This window comes from Mesoplodon bidens (genome assembly GCF_964165515.1).
Source record: "Mesoplodon bidens genome assembly, chromosome: 16".
Lineage (NCBI taxonomy): Eukaryota > Metazoa > Chordata > Mammalia > Artiodactyla > Ziphiidae > Mesoplodon > Mesoplodon bidens.
In genome coordinates, this window is record NC_138173.1 from 41,009,238 (window position 1) to 41,028,444 (window position 19,207).

Sequence of the window (19,207 nt, forward strand, 5' to 3'; positions counted from 1 at the left end):
AGAAAAGTCTGTTGGTTCACTTTCCTTCTTGGGCCAGTAGCACAGCCGGCCCTCGGGCTGGGACTTCAAAATATCTTGTTCCCAGGTCAGGAATTCGTTCAGTTGGTTTGTAGCGTGTAAGAAAGCAGGGGTGGCCGGCGTCAGCGGCGAGCTTAGTGAGGCCAGGCCGGGCTTGGAGGCCGGCGCGTGGCCGCAGCCGGGGAGCCTGAGGCCCAGGCCTCGCGCGCAGGCGCTACCCGGCTGGGCCGCGAGCCAGCTGTGGCCTCGGCGGCGAGGCCTCCCCGGTGCCGCTTGGGTCTCTGCGGAGCGAAGCTGAGGCTGCGCCCGGGCCCGGGCCCGGGCCCGGGCCGCGGGCGGGGTACAAGGCCCGCCGGCAGCTCGGGCAGCTCGCCCGCGCCCGGTGGATGAGACAGTGGCGGCGGCGATGGACGCCCTAGAGGAAGAGAGCTTCGCGCTTTCTCTTCCGCCTCTGATGCAGAATTTGATGCTGTGGTTGGATATTTAGAGGACATTATCATGGATGATGAGTTCCGTTTATTACAGAGGAATTTCATAGACAAGTATTTACTACCAGGAGTTTGAAGACACGGAAGAGAATAAGCTCACCTACACGCCTATTTTTAACGAATGTATTTCTTTGGTAGAAAAGTATATAGAGGAGCTGTTGGAGCGGATTCCTGGATTTAACATGGCGGCTTTCACTACAACTTTACAGCACCATAAAGATGAAGTGGCCGGTGACATCTTCGACATGCTGCTCACGTTTACGGATTTTCTGGCTTTTAAGGAAATGTTCCTGGACTCTCGAGCAGAAAAAGAAGGCCGAGGACCGGACTTAAGCTGCGCTTTAGTGGTTACTTCATTGTGCAAATCATCTTCATTGCCAGGTTCCCAGAACAATATGCGGCCCCAAGTCCCACCTCCAGGTATTGGGATCTTTCTGGACATCACCAGCCGAATAGACTGGGAGAGGCTTTGGCTAATGACGTCAGAAGAATACATCTCGGAAAGACTGACTGTTCTGCAACCCTTCGTTAATCTTAAGTATTGATGGGTCAGAAGAAGATTACCTGACCTTCCAGGGACACGTTCTTGTCTTCAGTAACCCTAGTACTCCTCCCGGAGTAGACACCTCTCTCAGGGGCTTCTGAGTCTGGCTCCTGCAGCAAGCCCAAGCCCAGCATTCCCCCGGGGACCCCTTCCCCAGCATACATGTTAGCGTGTCCATATTGGGAGAACCCACCATCACCAGCCCTCTTGCCCAGCGGGCCTTGCATGTCCCACCAGGCTTTCTGTGCACTCACAGCTTATATGGGTCAGAGTTTCAGTCCTGCAGCTTCTATGGGGTTTTTGACTGGGAGTGTTCATCTAGAGTTTAACTCAAGCTAGCTGCCCATCTCAAGATTTCTGAAAATGCTACCATCACAGCTAGTCTTGGCTGTAGAAATCAACTTAGAGAGATGTCCTTTACCTAAAAGCTACATGTGAAAAGCAATGTCTGGGCTTCCCTGGTGGCGCAGTGGTTAAGAATCCACCTGTCAATGCAGGGGACATGGGTTCGAGCCCTGGTCCGGAAAGACCCCACATGCTGCAGAGCAACTAAGCTTGTGCGCCACAACTACTGAGCCTGCACACCTAGAGCCCATGCTCCGCAACAAGAGAAGCCACCACAGTAAGCCCTGTGCACTGCAACAAAGAACCAACGCAGCCAAAAATAAATAAATAAACTTATTTTTTAAAAAAGAAAATCAATTTCTAGTCTTATATGTGTAGTCCTTGTATCACTGTCTTCTGCTGGTCCTGATGTAGTCCCATTGTTTCTATAACTCATTTACATGTTTTTGAAAAAATATTTTTATAGATGAATACTCAGGCTAACCTAGTAGATATAATCTTGGAACTTCTGTGATTACCCACTTCAAGATCAAAGTATTATATGCTGTGTGCTTTTTAGCTGTTAGTGCTATGAAAGCAAAAATGCTTTCTATGTTGGTATTCCTATTTTACTGGGCAACAATGAATATATGCTGGAAGTAGTCTAAAAGGTATTCCTTTCTTAGAGCATGCTCGTGTTTGTGCAGGTTTGCTTAAAACCCTTTCTCTGTAAATCAGCTCCTTAGGTTTTCTGTTGGGATAGGGGCTCTTCACTTCCTTCTCGCTGTCAAAATAATCCCACCAAGATAGCGTTCTGCTGGTCTAGCTCAGTACAAGTAGGAGATAGCAAATAGCTTCACTGGTCATCTGTCTGCTTGGATTGGTTTGGTTTAGTACAATGTTTGATAGAACATTACTGACCAGAAAACATGGATGTCACACCCCTCGAAAGAAAATCCATAGTAGTTCAATTCCCAATGTGCACCTTAGTTTTTTTGTGGTTGTTGTTTTTATTTTTATTTTTCAAGTAAAAATAAGAATCTCTACTGACTTTTCACTTGGCTATTCTGGTTTTAAAGGATGCGCTATAGGCTATGTGTTTCTCTGTACCAACGTGGTGCTTATTAAATACTTTCGTACCATTAGTAAAATTTGAGGTGTTTTACAAAAACAAAACAAAAAAAAAGAAAGAAGGGGTGGGCGAGTTCCTGCCTGGTACCTCAGGGCAGGTAAGGGGTTTGCACAAAGTAATGGAGAGGCTTTGACACCAACAGGAATCGGATGCTCTCCTAATTCAAGAGGTTTGATTAGGGCTTTTTCTGAATTAAGCTTGATTGGGTGATACCTTTAGAAACTTTAGAAACTTTAGGTTTCTCAACCTCAGCACTATTAACTTTCAGGACTGGGGCTGTCCTAAGTGTTTTAGGCTGTTTAGCAGCATCCCTCACCTCTACCCACTGGATGCCAGTAGCACTTCCGGCAAGTTGTGACAACCAAAAACACCTCCAGACATTGCTAAATCCTCCCCCACCCAGCCCCCAGGAGTGGAGACAGAATCGCCCCCTGCTGAGAACCTCGGCTTCAGACCCAGCTTTTCTTCCTTTTAAAACCTGGGTGTATTTACAACCCATCAGGCCCATTGTGTGCAAACCAGCAGGGATGTGAGGACAAAGCACAAAGGGTTCAAGATGCCAGTCACCCTAGGCCCAGCCCCTCAACCTCCTGGGGCTTGGTTTTATCAGCCGTGAAATACAGTTATCATAAATTTTATCTTGCAAGACTGTTGTTTGTTTAGTTAACAAAAACTCGCTAAGCACCTATTATGTGTTAGGCTGTGTGGTGAGGGTGGGCATGTGGAATAAACATGTCAGAACGTGAAATTACTATGAAGAGTTTGAAGCGCTACATGTATGTGCTTCTGCGGTAAAATGAATAATGAACCTTTGGAAGGTGGCACTTTTTAGAAAGATCGAACACAGGCCCACAACCTTATTCACATTTCTGAAATGCAAAAAACTCTGAAAATTTTTTTCTTTTTTCTTTTCTTTTTTTTGTCATCAAAATCTATTTGCTGGCAAAACCTGACCTGACATGGATGAGGCTCTGTACATTTTTTATCTAACTTGCTGAGTATGAATGGTCATATTTTTCTGCACAAATATTAATGTGTTAGGTCAAGGGGTATTTCCCCAGACTGTGCTGAGGGCTTTAAATTGTATATAACATGTGCACTGCTTTACTTTTCTAAAACCCACAGCAGCTGAAGGCCAAAACAGAGGCAGACCCAGAGGTTTTGAATAAGGGACTATGGACCTGGTCTGTGTAAATTAGCAGGGAAAGAGCAACACAGGAGCTACACCCTCACCCCAGAAGGTGCCATTGGTTCTCAGCTGCACCTTGTACCCAGCCAGGCAAACTGTGAGCTTATCATATGAGATCAATGGGAAAAGACAGGTGTGTGAGTTTGTGTGTAGAGTGTGTGAACTTTGTCCCTGGCTCATCAGAGGAGCCCCTGTCCAAAGACCACTGGTCACTCTTTTCATCCATCACCCTGAGAGACAAGAAGCAAAACCTTTCCTCCAAAGGGCTCCTGGTCACAGATGTGGCCCAGTCTCCTTCTGTAGCCACCAGCTACAGAAGCCACTCAAAACAGTCCCTTCCCCCATCTTGTTATTAATATATTTGTTCATTTCTCAAATATTTGTTGAGTCTCTACTGTGTGCCAGACACTGAGCTTGCCACGGAAACATTCCCCTTTTCTTTCTTTCCTTCTTTCTTTCTTTCAGCTTGTCATATGTCAGTATTCTTTTTTGTTATTTCAGAAAATGGCAGAATAGAAGGAAATTTTAAGGTATGATCTGAACCAATGAATTATTCCATGATTAACAGATGTGAGTTTTTTCCTTTATGTGATATATATGTATAATTGTTACCAGGTGGTGTAGGGCTTTAGACAGTATGTCCAAATTCTATGGGTTAAAAGTGGTTTTGTGGGCTTCCCTGGTGGCGCAGTGGTTGAGAGTCCGCCTGCTGATGCAGGGGACACGGGTTCGTGCCCCGGTCTGGGAAGATCCCACATGCCGCGGAGCGGCTGGGCCCGTGAGCCATGGCCGCTGAGCCTGTGCGTCCGGAGCCTGTGCTCCGCAACGGGAGAGGCCACAACAGTGAGAGGCCTGCATACCGCAAAAAAAAAGGAAAAAAAAAGTGGTTTTGTGTTATGGTTAATGTAAAGGGAATTTGTCTTATAAAAGCACTCATTCACAGTAACTATTTGCTGATGTTTTTCTCTCCTCACTAGACTATCTACTCCTTAAGAACTTCTTTGTGTTTGCTAACTGCAGGTGCTTGATAAATGTTTGAGGAGGGAATGAAAGAATGATCTTCCAACCTTCTGGCTGAGGATTCTCTGCCTTTACAATTGAGCTCGGTGACTGTTTCTTAGTCTCTTTATTTATTTATTTGTTTATTTATTTATTTATTTATTTATTTATTTTTGGCTGCGTTGGGTCTTTGTTGCTGTGCGCAGGCTTTCTCTAGTTGTGGCGAGCGGGTGCTACTCTTTGTTGTGGTGCATGGATTTCTCATTACAGTGGCTTCTCTTTGTTGCAGAGCACGGGCTCTAGGCGTGGGGGCTTCAGTAGTTGTGGCACATGGGCTTCAGTAGTTGTGGCTCACGGGCTCTAGAGCGCAGGCTCAGTAGTTGTGGCACATGGGCTTAGTTGCTCCGCGGCATGTGGGATCTTACCAGACCGGGGTTCGAACCCATGTCCCCTGCACTGGCAGGTGGATTCTTAACCACTGGGCCACCAGGGAAGTCCTGTTTCCTAGCCTCTTGAGATAGATGACAGAGATGCAGATAAGACTTACATATGTGCAGAACTTTACAGTTTTCCAAGTACTCTCACGTACATTGAAAATAATTTTTAGATTAAATTAATCCAGAAAATAAAACTTGACCACAGGAATGGTAGCAAGTTTTCCTTTTACACTGACTGCAGGTAAGAGAAGTTGTTCCCTTCCTTCCAGTTGGTCCACTAAATTGGTCTTTAAATGCAGAATTTGAAAGTGTGCATTTCAGGGGCTTGGAGAAGCATCACTACATTCTTCAACTGAAGAAAAACCAAGTAGAGAATTGAAACAGCATCAAAGGCAATCCAGGTTGAGACTTAGCAAAATTTTGTTGAACATAAAATATCTGAAGGAGTGGAATGCTTTCCTAAAAGAGGTACAGAATCACCACAAAAACGGTGGTTCCAAAATTACTCTCATCATACAGTTTTGTTTTGGTTTTCCTGTCGAAAAACCTGCAGGAAAATATTTGGCCACCAGAGGGTACTCTACCAAAATCCAAAGGCACTCCCTCAGGGAGTTCCCTATAAAACGCTCAGATATTGAAGACCTACCAAGGGCTAGTCTCAAAGGTTTCATGGTTGTTTTCCCAACCAATTGTCCATAATCTGTACTCTATGGGAAAGCACTGTATCTTCAGCTCTAGCTTTCCAGATCACGACACCATTTCTTAGCGGCAGAGAGTCACATGGGATCAACATTGCCCCAAACTGGAGTTCTATGTCAGCTATAGCCCTTTTGCACTAGTGGCACCTGTCTTGTTGCATCTGCTCGTGAATATAGAAATTTACATAAGGTTAATTTATGTTCTCCACTTCTCTTAAGTACATTGATGATGAATAAATCAGAACAATATGAGAACATATGAGGCTGTTGCATTTAATTTGGCAATTAATAATTAAGAGAACTATTTGTCACTTAGAAATACCGCGATTAATCCTTTTAATTACCATCTGGATCTCTTGTAAATTATTCGATGTACTTAATTCTTGTTTACTTTCATTCAAAAGCCCTCAAATTTCACTAATTTGGCACACCAGATATTCAGCTAATCGCCTTAGTGGAAAACAAAACAAAATATAAAGGAACTTAGCACTGGAACCACTCTGTTGGTGGGAAAAGGATGGGTGTGGGAGAGATCTACCTTCCAATCCCCATTAGCCACCTGTGGGATCCTGGGCAAGTCACTTCCTGCCCCTAAACTTCATTCTCTTCCCTCATAAAATGAGAGAGGGCTAGACTGGAGAAGAGGATTTTACTTTTTCTTTTTCTTTTTTTTTTTTTTTGTGGTATGTGGGCCTCTCACTGTCGTGGCCTCTCCCCTTGCAGAGCACAGGCTCCGGACGCGCAGGCTCAGTGTCCATGGCTCACGGGCCCAGCCACTCCATGGCATGTGGGATCTTCCCAGACCGGGGCACGAACCCGTGTCTCCTGCATCGGCAGGCGGATTCTCAACCACTGCGCCACCAGGGAAGCCCCTACTTTTTCTTTTTAAGTGAACCTGTTCTTCTGTAATGGAAGGGGAAAGTCTATCAATGTCCTGGCTCTAGGGAGATGGCAAATGGGTTCCATTTGGATTCACCCAAGTTCAGGGGGTTTTCCCTTCCACACCGTACCACTTCCCCAGGTCTCCAGAACCACGACCCCCATCAGTCATGGGAATGGGGTTCATGCATGTGGCACAGGTGTTCCCACTGGAGTTGTCTACATGAAGTCAGAGTCATGGGGCCCAAGTGTGCTCAGTTACCTGTTTCAGGAGCTAAACAGTAGATTCAGTGAGGGATTTCTTTCTCTCATGTAACAAGGAAACTGAGTAGCAGGTGCCCAGCTCAAATGTAGCTGCTCAAGGTCCAGGCTCCTTCTACATCTCTGTTCTGCCATCCTCAGCAAGAGGTCACAAAGTGTCTGTAGCCTCTCTGGGCATCATGTCTCCATGTCTGGCAGGAAAAGGAGGGAAAGGAGAGAGCAAAGAGCCCATGCCAGCTGAGTCTGTCCATTTTTATTAGGAAAGCCATAGCTTTCCTGGAAGCCTCATCCAGTGGAATATGGAAGGCTTCATTCACATCTCATTGGCTACAACTATCCGCATGACATTGAAGGAAGCCTGGGAATTTTTTGATGGGCACATTGCCCCCCGAACCAAATTGGAGATAGAGCAGCAAGGAAAAAGAGGTACATGGAAATTGAATAGGCTGCTAGCCGCATATGCCACAGGGATGAGAAAGTATCGGGACATAGGTGGAGGTCCTCGTGCTAGTCATTGGATGATATGCACATGTTTGTCTAAAAGGGAGTCCTCGCCAGACACCAAGAAATCCATTATCGAAGCTCCTTCTTATGGGGGACACAGTGCTCACTCCAGTGGAGACTTGGTTCCTTTGATACCTAACACAGGTGAGCCATTCATCCATGGCTTATGTGCCAGGGGAGCCTGGCAGTCACTAGATGCTGACTGACTCTGCACCTATCAGAGTCTGGTCCCTCACCCAGGGACCTCCCACTATTCACTACACACCTCTTCCCCCTCTCCCAGCTCTGAGTCGTTCCTCAGGCAGGAGTCTTTGCCTTTCCTCATTTCCCAAATCTCTGTTCTACACACAGGAATCTGCCCTTTTGGAAGCCCAGGCTTTTGAAATTTACAACCAAAGAGCGCTTTCCATTCTTTGTCCCTCTGTTTTCTCTGAATCATCTTCTCCTAAGGCAATGAACACAGAAAGTCAAGCTCACTGAATGGGTCAAGGACCCAGGGATATAAAGAAACACCAGAAACGAAAAACAACTTCGATTTTAAAATATTATCCCTCTGCTCTTCATGTGAAATCTTACCCAGAAAGAGAAATAAAAACTAACCAGTATGGTTAAGGGGTGGATGGGAGATGGGAGGAACCCAGGGCCCTCCCCACGAGGCCTGAGAGTAGTCAGCCATGGGAAGTTTGAAAATTCACCAAATTGGAAAATCTCTATGGTCTCTTCCAGACTGAAAGTTCTATGATTCAACGTTAAAGAGAAAACTTTTAGTCTGTTTTTCCCAAAACTTGAAAGTAGTCCCACATAATAAGTGTGACAGATGAAATAAAGGATGATTAATGTGGGCGTGTTCCTAGCCTTTCCCTAATCCTGACCTTACTGTTTGGCCTGTTGTGGGATTTTCAGCTTCCCCACACTCCATGTAGGGTTTTGTGATGAGGAATCAGCATGGAAAAATGAGAAACAAGAAGAGACACTTGGTCAAAAAGCTAAGCATAGAAATAATATATGACCCAGCAATTGCACTCCTAGGTATAGACCCCCAAAAACTGAAAACAGATACTCAAACAAACCGTGTACCTTCATGTTCATAGCAGCACTATTCACAATAGCTGAAGGTTAAAAACAACCTCAAATGTCCATCAGCAGATGAATGGATAAATAGATTGCAGTACATACATACAATGGGAAGTTATTCAGCCATCAAAAAGGATAAGTGTGGATACATGCTGGATGAACCTCGAAAACATTATGCCAGTAGAAAGAAACCAGACACAAAAGGCCACGTATTTTAAGATTCCATTTATATGAACTGTCACCTATATGAATAGGTGAATCCATAGAGATAGAAAGCAGATTGGTGAGTGCCAGGACCAGGGTGAGGGGAGAGTGGGGAGTGGCCACCTCTTGGGTACCGGGTTTGGGAGGATAAAAATGTTTCAGAACCAGATAGAGGTAGTGGTTGCATAATATTGTGAATTTATTAAATACCACTGAATTCACTTTAAAATGGTTCATTTTATGTTTTGTGAATTTCATCTCATGTTTTATTTTTTAAATCAGTTGAAGAAAAAGAAAAGAAGAAGAGGTAGCTCTGGGAGGCATTTGGAGGGAGAGTGTTTGAGGGCAGCCACTCAGGAAGGAACAGCTGTGACTATGAGGGTAGTGGGCAGTGGAAGGCTGCTGGTGATCTTATGTCCCTTCCCCCATCCCTGAAGTCCAGGTAAAGGACTCCAGCACCGCCACAGTCAAGAGCATAAGCTCCAGAACCAGACGGCTTGGTTTTAAATCCCAGTCCTGTTACTTATGAACTGTGACCTTGGGCAAATTACTTAGTCTCTCCATACCTCAGTTTCCTCATCTGTAACACAGAGATAATAATAATACCTAGTTCATAGGAGTTGCTAAAAAGGTACATTAATTCATCTGTATATAGCACTTAGAAGAGTGTGGGCATCACAAGACTTCAGTGAACTTTACCTCGTGTTCTTTGTCATTTTGGTCTCACGGATGTTCCTCTTTGACCAAACCATTCTAGAAATGAGTATGTCAGTTGTGCTTTATCAATCTTCTATCGATGTTTACCTATTCTATGATTTTTTAATGCAAACTTTGAGGCAATTATAAATAACATCACCTCCAAAAAAAAGCTGTTTAGTTTCCTAGGGCTGATGTAACAAGGTACCACCATCTGGGTGGCTTGGGACAACAGAAATGTAGTCTTTCACAGTTCTGAAGGCTAGACGTCAGAAATCAAGGTGTCAGCAGGGTCATGTTCCCTCCAGAGCCTCTGGGAGCGGACACTTCCTGGCTTCTTTCAGCTTCTGTTAGCCCCAGGCATTCCTTGGCTCGTGGCTGCATAGCTCCAACCAACGCCTCCATCTTCACAGGTTGTCTTCCTATGTGCCTTTGTATCACCTTCCCTCTATGCATGTCTGTGTCCAAATTTTTCTCTTCTTATAAGGACACCAGTCATGTTAGATTAGGGGCCCATGCTACTGCAGCACTACCTCATCTTAATTTAACTAATTACATCTGTAAAGAACCTATTTCCAAATAAGGTCATTCTGAGGTCCTGGGGGTTAGAACGTCAACGTATGTCTTGGGGGGTACACAACTCAACCCATAATACTCCTCAATTGCTAGAGCTCTCCTCATACATTCATAAACTCCACTGCCACCCTTCTGTGGTCCAGGCCACCTGCTGGAACAACTGGAGGAAGCAAAAAGCCTTCCTTCTGCAGACACATCTCATGTGAGGCAGGTACTTTGTATACATACTGTAACAGTTGTCACATTGGGTTGCTCAGCTTGTCTATGAACTCCCTAAGTGTAGGGACTATATCATATTCAACTTTGAAGAGTAGAAAAGTACGAGAAGAGTACCTAGTACATGCAATGGAGGCTTCAACAGGAAGAAGGTAAAGGAGGAAAGTAAAACTCAGATGTCTACTAGCTCAGTAGCCCCACTTGTGAGTAATACCAGGCCCTCAGCTCTCCTTTTCCGTTTGTTCCACCTCTTATTTCTCTCACATGGGCCCCCATCTTTGCCTCCACCAAGGCTTTGCTCTGGACTGCCAATAGCCACTGTGACCACAGGCTGGAGCTGACAGTTCCCTGAAACTCCTAAATGACATGAACTCCTTCTGACCACTACAACCAAATCTGTGATGGCCTTAGGGTCACAGTTCTCTCCCGTATAAGGCCAGGACACAGAGGACACAAGCCCTGATTACCTGCAGCTCAGCCTAGTGCCCATATAAATAATAGTAGCTAGGCCTTACTGAGCACTTACTATATTCTATTCTATTCTGTTCTATTCTATTCTATTGTCTTCAAACAGATCAGCTCATTGACACCTCACAATAACCTAATGTGGTAGAAACTACTGTTATCCTTACTTTACAGATGAGGAAACTGAGACTTAGAGAAGTTAAAAAACTTGGCCAAGGTCACAGCTAGTGGAAATGGGAAATAGGATTTGAATCCAGGCAACCTAACTACTGTGAAGACAAAAATACCCAAAACTTGGAAACAGACAAAGGATGGCTGCCCATCTTTTCAATGTCACGCTGGACCATTACAGAGCCACTCCAGAATTATCCTAGTCTCTAGGGGGTTTAGCCTAATGACTCGCTCTTTACTATTGATTAGGACAGTCTACAACTTTGTAAGAGTAGATATTAACTTGTAGAAAGCTGAGGGTGATCCAAATGATTCTTGACCTATAGCAGGGCAACTGAGCTACTCTCTAGTGAAAAAGATAACTCCAGCGGTTACAGTTGTATTGTTCTCTAGGAGATTAGCTCGTTTGGCATCTAATACAGCAGTCTCAATCCAGCATTCTTTCTTTCAATGACTGTAAATATTTCTGTCCCAACTGTAATCCTTTGAACCAGGTTTACCATCCTGCTACTTCCCTCATTAATGAGTTAATTAAATGTGTGGCACATGTTCATTCTATATTTGTATGAGAGTTAGATTTTCCATGTTCTGGAAATTATACTTGGCACACCAAAGCCCACATGCTTAACTACTATACTAGAATGAATGAATGAAACTGAATATATATTGATTATGTTTAAGAAGGGAGGGACTTCCCTGGTGGCTCAGTGATTAAGAATCCACCTGCCCCATCATCAAAAATTCTACAAACAATAAATGCTGGAGAGGGTGTGGAGAAAAGGGAACCCTCTTGCACTGTTGGTGGGAATGTAAAGTGATACAGCCACTATGGAGAACAGTATGGAGGTTCCTCAAAAAACTAAAAATAGAACTACCATACGACCCGGCAATCCCACTACTGGTCATATACCCTGAGAAAACCATAATTCAAAAAGCATCATGTACCAAAATGTTCACTGCAGCTGTATTTACAATAGCCAGGACATGGAAGCAACCTAAGTGTCCATCGAGAGATGAATGGGTAAAGAAGATGTGGAACATATATACAATGGGATATTACTCAGCCATAAAAAGAAACAAAACTGAGTTATTTGTAGTGAGATGGATGGACCTAGAGTCTGTCATACAGAGTGAAGTAAGTCAGAAGGAGAAAAACAAATACCGTATGCTGACATATATATATGGAATCTAAAAAAAAATTTTTTAAGTGGTTCTGAAGAACCTAGGGCCAGGACAGGAATAAAGACACAGACATAGTGAATGGACTGAGGACACAGGTAGGGGGAAGGGTAAGCTGGGACGAAGTGAGAGAGTGGCATGGACATATATACACTACCAAATGTAAAATAGATAGCTAGTGGGAAGCAGCTACATAGCACAGGGAGATCAGCTCGGTGCTTTGTGTCCACCTAGAGGGGTGGGATATGGAGGGTGGGAGGGAGATGCAAGAGGGAGGAGATATGGGGATGTATGTATATGTATAGCTGATTCATTTTGTTATACAGCAGAAACTAACACACCATTGTAAAGCAATTACACTCCAATAAAGATGTTAAAAAAAAAAGAATCCGCCTGTCAATGCAGGGGACACGGGTTCGATCCCTGTCTGGGAAGATCCCACATGCCGCGGAGCAGCTAAGCCTATGTGCTACAGTTACTGAGCCTGTGCTCTAGAGCTCATGAGCCACAACTACTGAGCCCACATGCCACAACTACTGAAGCCCATGCATCCTAGAGCCCACACGCTCTAGAGCCCACATGCCACAACTACTGAGCCCGCAAGCTGCAACTACTGAAGCCCGTGCACTCTACAGCCTGTGTGCCGCAACTACTGAGCCTGCGTGCTGCAACTACTGAAGCCCACGTGCCTACAGCCCATGCTCCGCAACAAGAGAAGCCACTGCAATGAGAAGCCTGCGCACCACAACGAAGACTAGCCCCCGCTCGCTGCAACTAGAGAAAGCCCGCATGCAGCAACGAAGACCCAATGCAGACAAAAATTTTCAAATTAAAAATAAAAAGATTTCATTTCTGGGAAAGCTAAGACTGTAATTAAGTCAAGTCTCAGTTTGATGATGTGGGGCTTAGCATAATCAGCTCCATTTCGGGCCTGTTGTCTTGTTTTTAACAGGTGTAACCTCCTGGGGATTCTTAAAAGGGAAAATAATTAACACCTTTACCAAGGGCCTGGCTCAGCAGAAACCAAATACCCCAATGCAAGACTGCTAATAGAAGTTAATAAATGAAATAACTATAACACAGCGCATGATATTGTTGCTTGGAATAGAAGATGCTTAATAAATATTGAATGAGTTGAAAAATTGATCCCTGATACAGAGAAATCACTTCTGCAAAAAATAAAGCCAAGTTGAACAAATTCAGTCAAAGACATCTTTCAGAGCTATGAAAATTGTACCCTTTATTTGGGGAAAGATTATGACACACATACTTACTTCCAACTCACTGCCAATAACTTGCTAATGGTGCTAATAGAGTTCTTAACTATATGGGAAAGACTATGAATGACCTATTTTCCAAGTGTTCAGAAACATAGATATACGTTAACAGTCCATTGTGCTTCTGTGTTTCTTCTGTGTCTCTTTTCTGGGATGGCTATGGGCATTTGTGGTTTCTATTTGTGGAAGGATACCACCGGCACACCAAGAGAAGGGAGATTCCAGGCAGTATTAAGGGATGACCTTATAAAATGTTAGTAGGCTTCCTGAAACATGTCACTAGTTAGGCAACATACTTACCGATTCATTCAAGGCTCTCTTCTAAGTGGTAGGGACATAGCAATAAACAAAATACACAAACTGTTTTGTCTTCTTGGAGTTTATATGCTGGTGGGGAGAAACAGACATGAAAAAATAAAAAAGAAATGCACGTAGTGATAGTTGGTGACAAGTGCTGTGGAGAAAAGGAATACAGGGACAGCAAAGAGGGATTTCCAGGTGAGGTTTGGAGGAGGGGCTTGCAATTTAAGAATAGAATGGTCAAGGATGGCCTCGGTGAGTAAAGACTTTAAGGGTGTGAGATAGCAAACAATATGGTTCAGTTATACATATACATGTATCTATTCTTTTTCAAATTCTAGGCTCCATATAAAATTAAAAAATTTTTAGTACATTTACAAAAATAAAACTATTCACATTCCTTGTGGAAAAAAAATATGAATTTGGGGAAAGGGAATTCTAGGAAGAGGAAATAGCAAGGGCTAAGTCCTCAGGCAGGAGCATTCCTGGTGTGTTTGCGGGACAGTAAGAAAGTCCCAGGGGGAAGCAGAGTGAAGGAGGGAAAATAGCGAAGAAAGGAGGGAATGGGGGGGACAGATGGGGTAGGGTTTGGGGGAGAGGACTCTTACGATCCACTGATGTCTTACCAGGATCGCCCTGGCTGCTGGACTGAGAATAGATTGGAGAGGTGTCAGGGTCAGAGCAGGAAGAAGAGTTCAGAGCTGTTGCTCCACTGAATGAATGGAAGCCACCCTTCCCAGCAGCCTTCCCCTGCAAAAGCCTGGCCACTTGAAAATGTGTCCAGCCTGCTCTTGCAATGTCATCTTGCAGTGATCAGATTTAATCCCTGCTCTGTAAGAAAATCAAAAGAAAAAGAGAAAAGAGAAAATGGGGCTGGACATGAGGGTTACAGTTTCTGAGGAAATAAGAAAAAATAAATAAAATTGCAATTTGCATCTTTGACAGTTAGGGAAATTGAGTGGACTCGAGTCTCCTTAGGAAGAAAAAAAACTAATGTTAGTAAGCTAAAAATAACAATGCAATACAGAGTGATGGAATAATTAGCCTGGAAAAGGGGTTGCCCCAGTGATCTCATTACATTTCCTCAGGTGACTTTCCAAAGCAGTGACAGGTGAGTAATAGGAAACCACTGGATGGTCAGGCACAATGGTCTAGTTTTAAAAACCTATAATTTAATGTTGAAATAAATGGCAGAGCCCCCAAACATCAAGAGTAGATGATAGTTAAAGAAAATGACATGCACTAGTGTCCTATAAATAGCTGTCTTGAGATGTACTATCACTGTCCTTCATTGCAAGTCAAGACCATGAGCTGCTGTATCCTTGGACACCTGCTAAATGCGTGTGGGTGGAGGTTCCTGAACATTTAAATTGTACAGCACCCATTCAGCTTAGATGCAGAAGGTTTGTAGAGTTTTTTGCTACACTGCACTTATGGAAACAAAGACCCACTGCTTGGAAGGTTAATGCTTTGCTGCAGGTCAGTGCTTTTTTCACCCTGCTGCCTGCTGACTTGTGTGAACTGAAACAAAAATCAATTATTCTCCAAAATCAAAATCTTCAGATGCCTCAGGAGCAGTTTAAATTTAGTTTTAGAATTATGGGCTGGCTTTCTCCCTCACCTCTTGGTGTCAGATGTAGCCAAATTAAAAACATTGCCAAGGAATGGAAAGTTACTTAAAATCTTTCTCTCGTGACTGTCTTCTCTTTACAACCATTATCATCATTTTCTGGCTGGTCACAGACACATTTCTTCTAAAATGGAATGCCCCTTGGCTCATTTTGAGCTGTACTTCTCACCCCCTTTATTGACCTCTATCCCTTTATCTCATTCCCTTGGAAGCCTGAACCTCAATTCTATAAATACATTAAAAATAAAAACTGATCCCATTTGGAACGAGGTCATACCATTGAATTTATTCTCAGAGCACATCATGACAAATAATTCTTGTTTGCTCTATACTACGCTTAGAATCCAGGCATGACCAGGCTTCAACCTCTTGGCATCCATAGTGGTCAAAGGGGAGAACTCAAGCTGTACTCTTCCTTCCCCATCCCACCTGATCCCCACTCTGGCCCTGCCTGGGGCCCAGGATTGACTGTCTTGCTATCTCTCAGCAGGTGGGCTGGGTGCTACCCACTTAGCAGCTGCAGGCAGTCACCAAATAGGAGACCGTTCCCTGCCCATAACTCCATCTAACTCAGCATCTCAGAAACTAGCCTCTGCAGAAAGGCGGTCTCCTCAACCAGCACCTCAGTACATTGCCTAAGAATCCCTCTACATGTGTCTACTCACTAATTCAATTCATTTCATTTCACCTACTATGTGCAAGGCATTGGGCCAAACATAGGAGAGTCAATGGTCTCCAGACAGCTCCATCTTCTGTTCCTCGCTCTAACCTACACTGTTCTCCTGAAGCCCCACCCCAATACCTTCCTCATTCCTCTTGGCAGTGATCTAGCCAATTCTAGAGAAGGACTCCCTCAACTTCCTACACCATCCAGATATCTACACACCTATCAGCGCCTTACCTATCTTTCCCTCCTTCCTTCCCACCTCAGTGGAAAATGTATGATCTGGGTTTCATCAGTTTCCACTTCCTTAGGGCACTGACTCCACCAACTTTCCTCTCCTCTACCTTCAACCTCATCCCGCTAGTGGTTCTTTTCCAACAATATTTTTACATGTTCGGGTCTGTCTCAAATTAAAAATTCATAAATAAGTGATTTTTCCTCTATGCCCTTCTCTAGCATTCAAGCTATCTCTGTCTCTCCATAACCAAGATTTTAGAGGAATCCATACATTCAATCCCCACTTCATCATTTCGGCAACAACATTAATATGACTGGTTCTCAAATGTGAGCCTACGTTCTGGGTTCCTCCATATATGATCAAAGATCTACTGGATAGGGGCTTCCCGGGGCTTCCCTGGTGGTGCAGTGGTTAGGAATCCGCCTGCCGATGCAGGGGACACGGGTTCGTGCCCTGGTCCGGGGGGATCCCACATGCCGTGGAGCAGCTGGGCCCGTGAGCCATGGCCGCTGAGCCTGCACGTCCAGAGCATTTGCTCTGCAACGGGAGAGGCCACAAGAGTGAGAGGCCTGCATACCACAAAAAAAAAAAGATCTACTGGATATAGCACCAGTTAGATGGCCCAAGGCACCTCAAACCACATATGCCTGGAAGTAAGCTCATCAGCTTCCCTAGACTGCAAGAGTTTGGATTCCACCTCCTCCACTTACTGGCAGAGTGACTTTGGGCAAGTTCTTGAACCGTTTGTCTTTCAATTTCCCCCTTCATGAACATCAAGAACTGGGAAGGGTCTGAGATGTTGCCCTACTTGCAAACTAGCAAGTTAGCCTGCCATACTTTCATAGACGCTGGCAGAATACACGAAACTCCTGGGTCAGAAACAAATGACAGTCTATTACTGAAGACAACTGCAGTAGCCAGAGTATCAGCATGTATTACACTGGTTCCTTGAGCCCTGGTTCCCACAGGGAGATGCAAAAACCTGCACATGCAGTGTGGTTACAGGAGAGGAGCCCTGAGTTCAGGGAAACTGCTCTTTGCCCCAAAGGGAGACAGTATATCTCCCAAGGCTGCTTGCTACATGTTCAATAAAATGTGGGGAATGTTATAGCAACTAAATTACCAGGTTGTTGTATTAAATGTTCTTAAAAAAAAGCCTTTAAGATAGTGCTAGGTACATATAAGCCCTAATATTATTTCATAACCCTAGTCCCTAGGAGCTCACTGGTTGAGGGTGTATGTTATTTATCTCTGTGTAAGCCCGTGTCCAGCACAATGTGTTGTGTGTGTATACAGTAGTTGCATCATGTCTGCTACATAATTGGTTGTCAAATATCTGAAGCTCTTGAAATATCACATGTACTATTTTACATGCCAGGCTATACTCAATGCTATGATGGTAGAAACCTTAAATACTGGCTCACCTTGGGCTTCACAAGTGAATTACAATGTTAATTGTGGGAGCTGTCAAGTTAACATGAGTTGTGTGAAAAAAATCACCGAATATCCTGCTTTTTAGAAAAGATCTCATAATGTCTAAGGGTTTGTTTTAAATATATGTTCCATGGAAAGTATTATTATCCCTTTAAATAAGTTATGGGTTAATAGGGGCAGCTTCAGACAAAAAAAAAAAAAGCCTTTGCCCTTACAATTCATTTGACCTATAGCACAGTCAGCTTCCGATGAATCCACAACCAAAAGTCAGTGGCTACTGTACTTTACATGAAACTTATCTAGTAAATAAAGATTTATGGAGTACATTCTTTGTACCAAGTAATATCCTAGGCAGAGTAGGGATATCCCAGGCAGGGGAAAATGCCAACATCCTTCCTGCCCTGGAGGACTCACATTCAGAAGGGAAGAAATGCATCAAAAACCCAAATACAAAAACACTGGGGGAGTTGATTGGATCACCAACAAATAGCATCCCGTTTCCCTGCCAATGTTCTAAAACAACGAAGAAATGAAAGGATCCACATGTGGAGACCAAAACATCACTTCTAAAACTGACAGGGACTTCCCTGGTGGTCCAGTGGCTAAGACTCCGCGCTGCCTATGCAGGGGGCCCAGGTTCGATCCCTGATCGGGGAGCTAGATCCCACATGCCACAACTGAATATCCAACATGCCGCAACTGAAAAAAAAAATTCCGCATGCTGCAACAAAGATCCCGTGTGCCACGGCTAAGACCCGGTGCAGCGAAATAAATAAATACTTTTTAAAAATTTTTTTAAATAAGAAAACTGACAAAGCTAATACAGAGAATCCGGCTCTAGATGTAGGATCCCCAGTCCCCCTGGAGACTCATCCAGTCAAGTCACAAAGGATGTTGGATCACCACAGGGAGTGCTCCCCACACCACGGGGCCTTTAAGGTTTACACGTGGCTGAAAACAAGTGGGAACAAATGTTCTCTGCTGGCAGGCAGATCCCAAAAGGGAAGGCAGCAGAAGGGTCTCTGCTACCCACGGTGTACTTCCTCCTCAGATTCACTCCTCAGTCAACCCGCGTCCCATTGGTAGGAATTATTACAACCTATCCCCAACAGCACTTCCCTACTTCACTTTTTATCCGAATTCATCGTCACCATATGCTATATAGTGCACTTGTTTTAATTTGGTTATTGTCTATCCCTTCCCTCCTCTCTACTAGAATGTAAGCTCCATAAGGGCAAAACCTATGGCCTTTTTTTTCTTTTTTCACTAAAGTATCCGGGCACATACATAAGTACTCAGTAAATTTTTATTAAATGAGTGAACAAATGATTGAACAAAGGAATGAACTGAATAAATAGGTATCTTCCCAACTATACCAAATGTCTTATATCACTTGCTGGGTGATTCACACCCACCAGCTAATGCGGTCCGTCCTGAGAATGGCCCAGGGGAAGCAAATACCTACTGGTCTATGGTTCCCTGGCCTGATTCTGGCACAGAAGTGAAGCAGAGAACACTTCCTGACAGCCACATTCACTGGAGGCTTTCAGAGAGAGCGCTCCTGGATGACCCCAAGTCCTGAGCCTCCAAGGGTCTTCACATGCTGAGGA

The 19,207-nt window shown here is 44.1% G+C and overlaps 1 pseudogene across 1 annotated transcript; it reads left to right on the top strand.

The window, feature by feature from the left end:
- Nucleotides 1-424: 424 nt before the first annotated feature.
- On the top strand, nucleotides 425-1,177 carry LOC308630063 (ADP-ribosylation factor-like protein 2-binding protein; annotated as a pseudogene). The gene has a single exon. The product of its transcript is annotated as an ADP-ribosylation factor-like protein 2-binding protein (transcript).
- The last annotated feature ends 18,030 nt before the right edge of the window (nucleotides 1,178-19,207 follow it).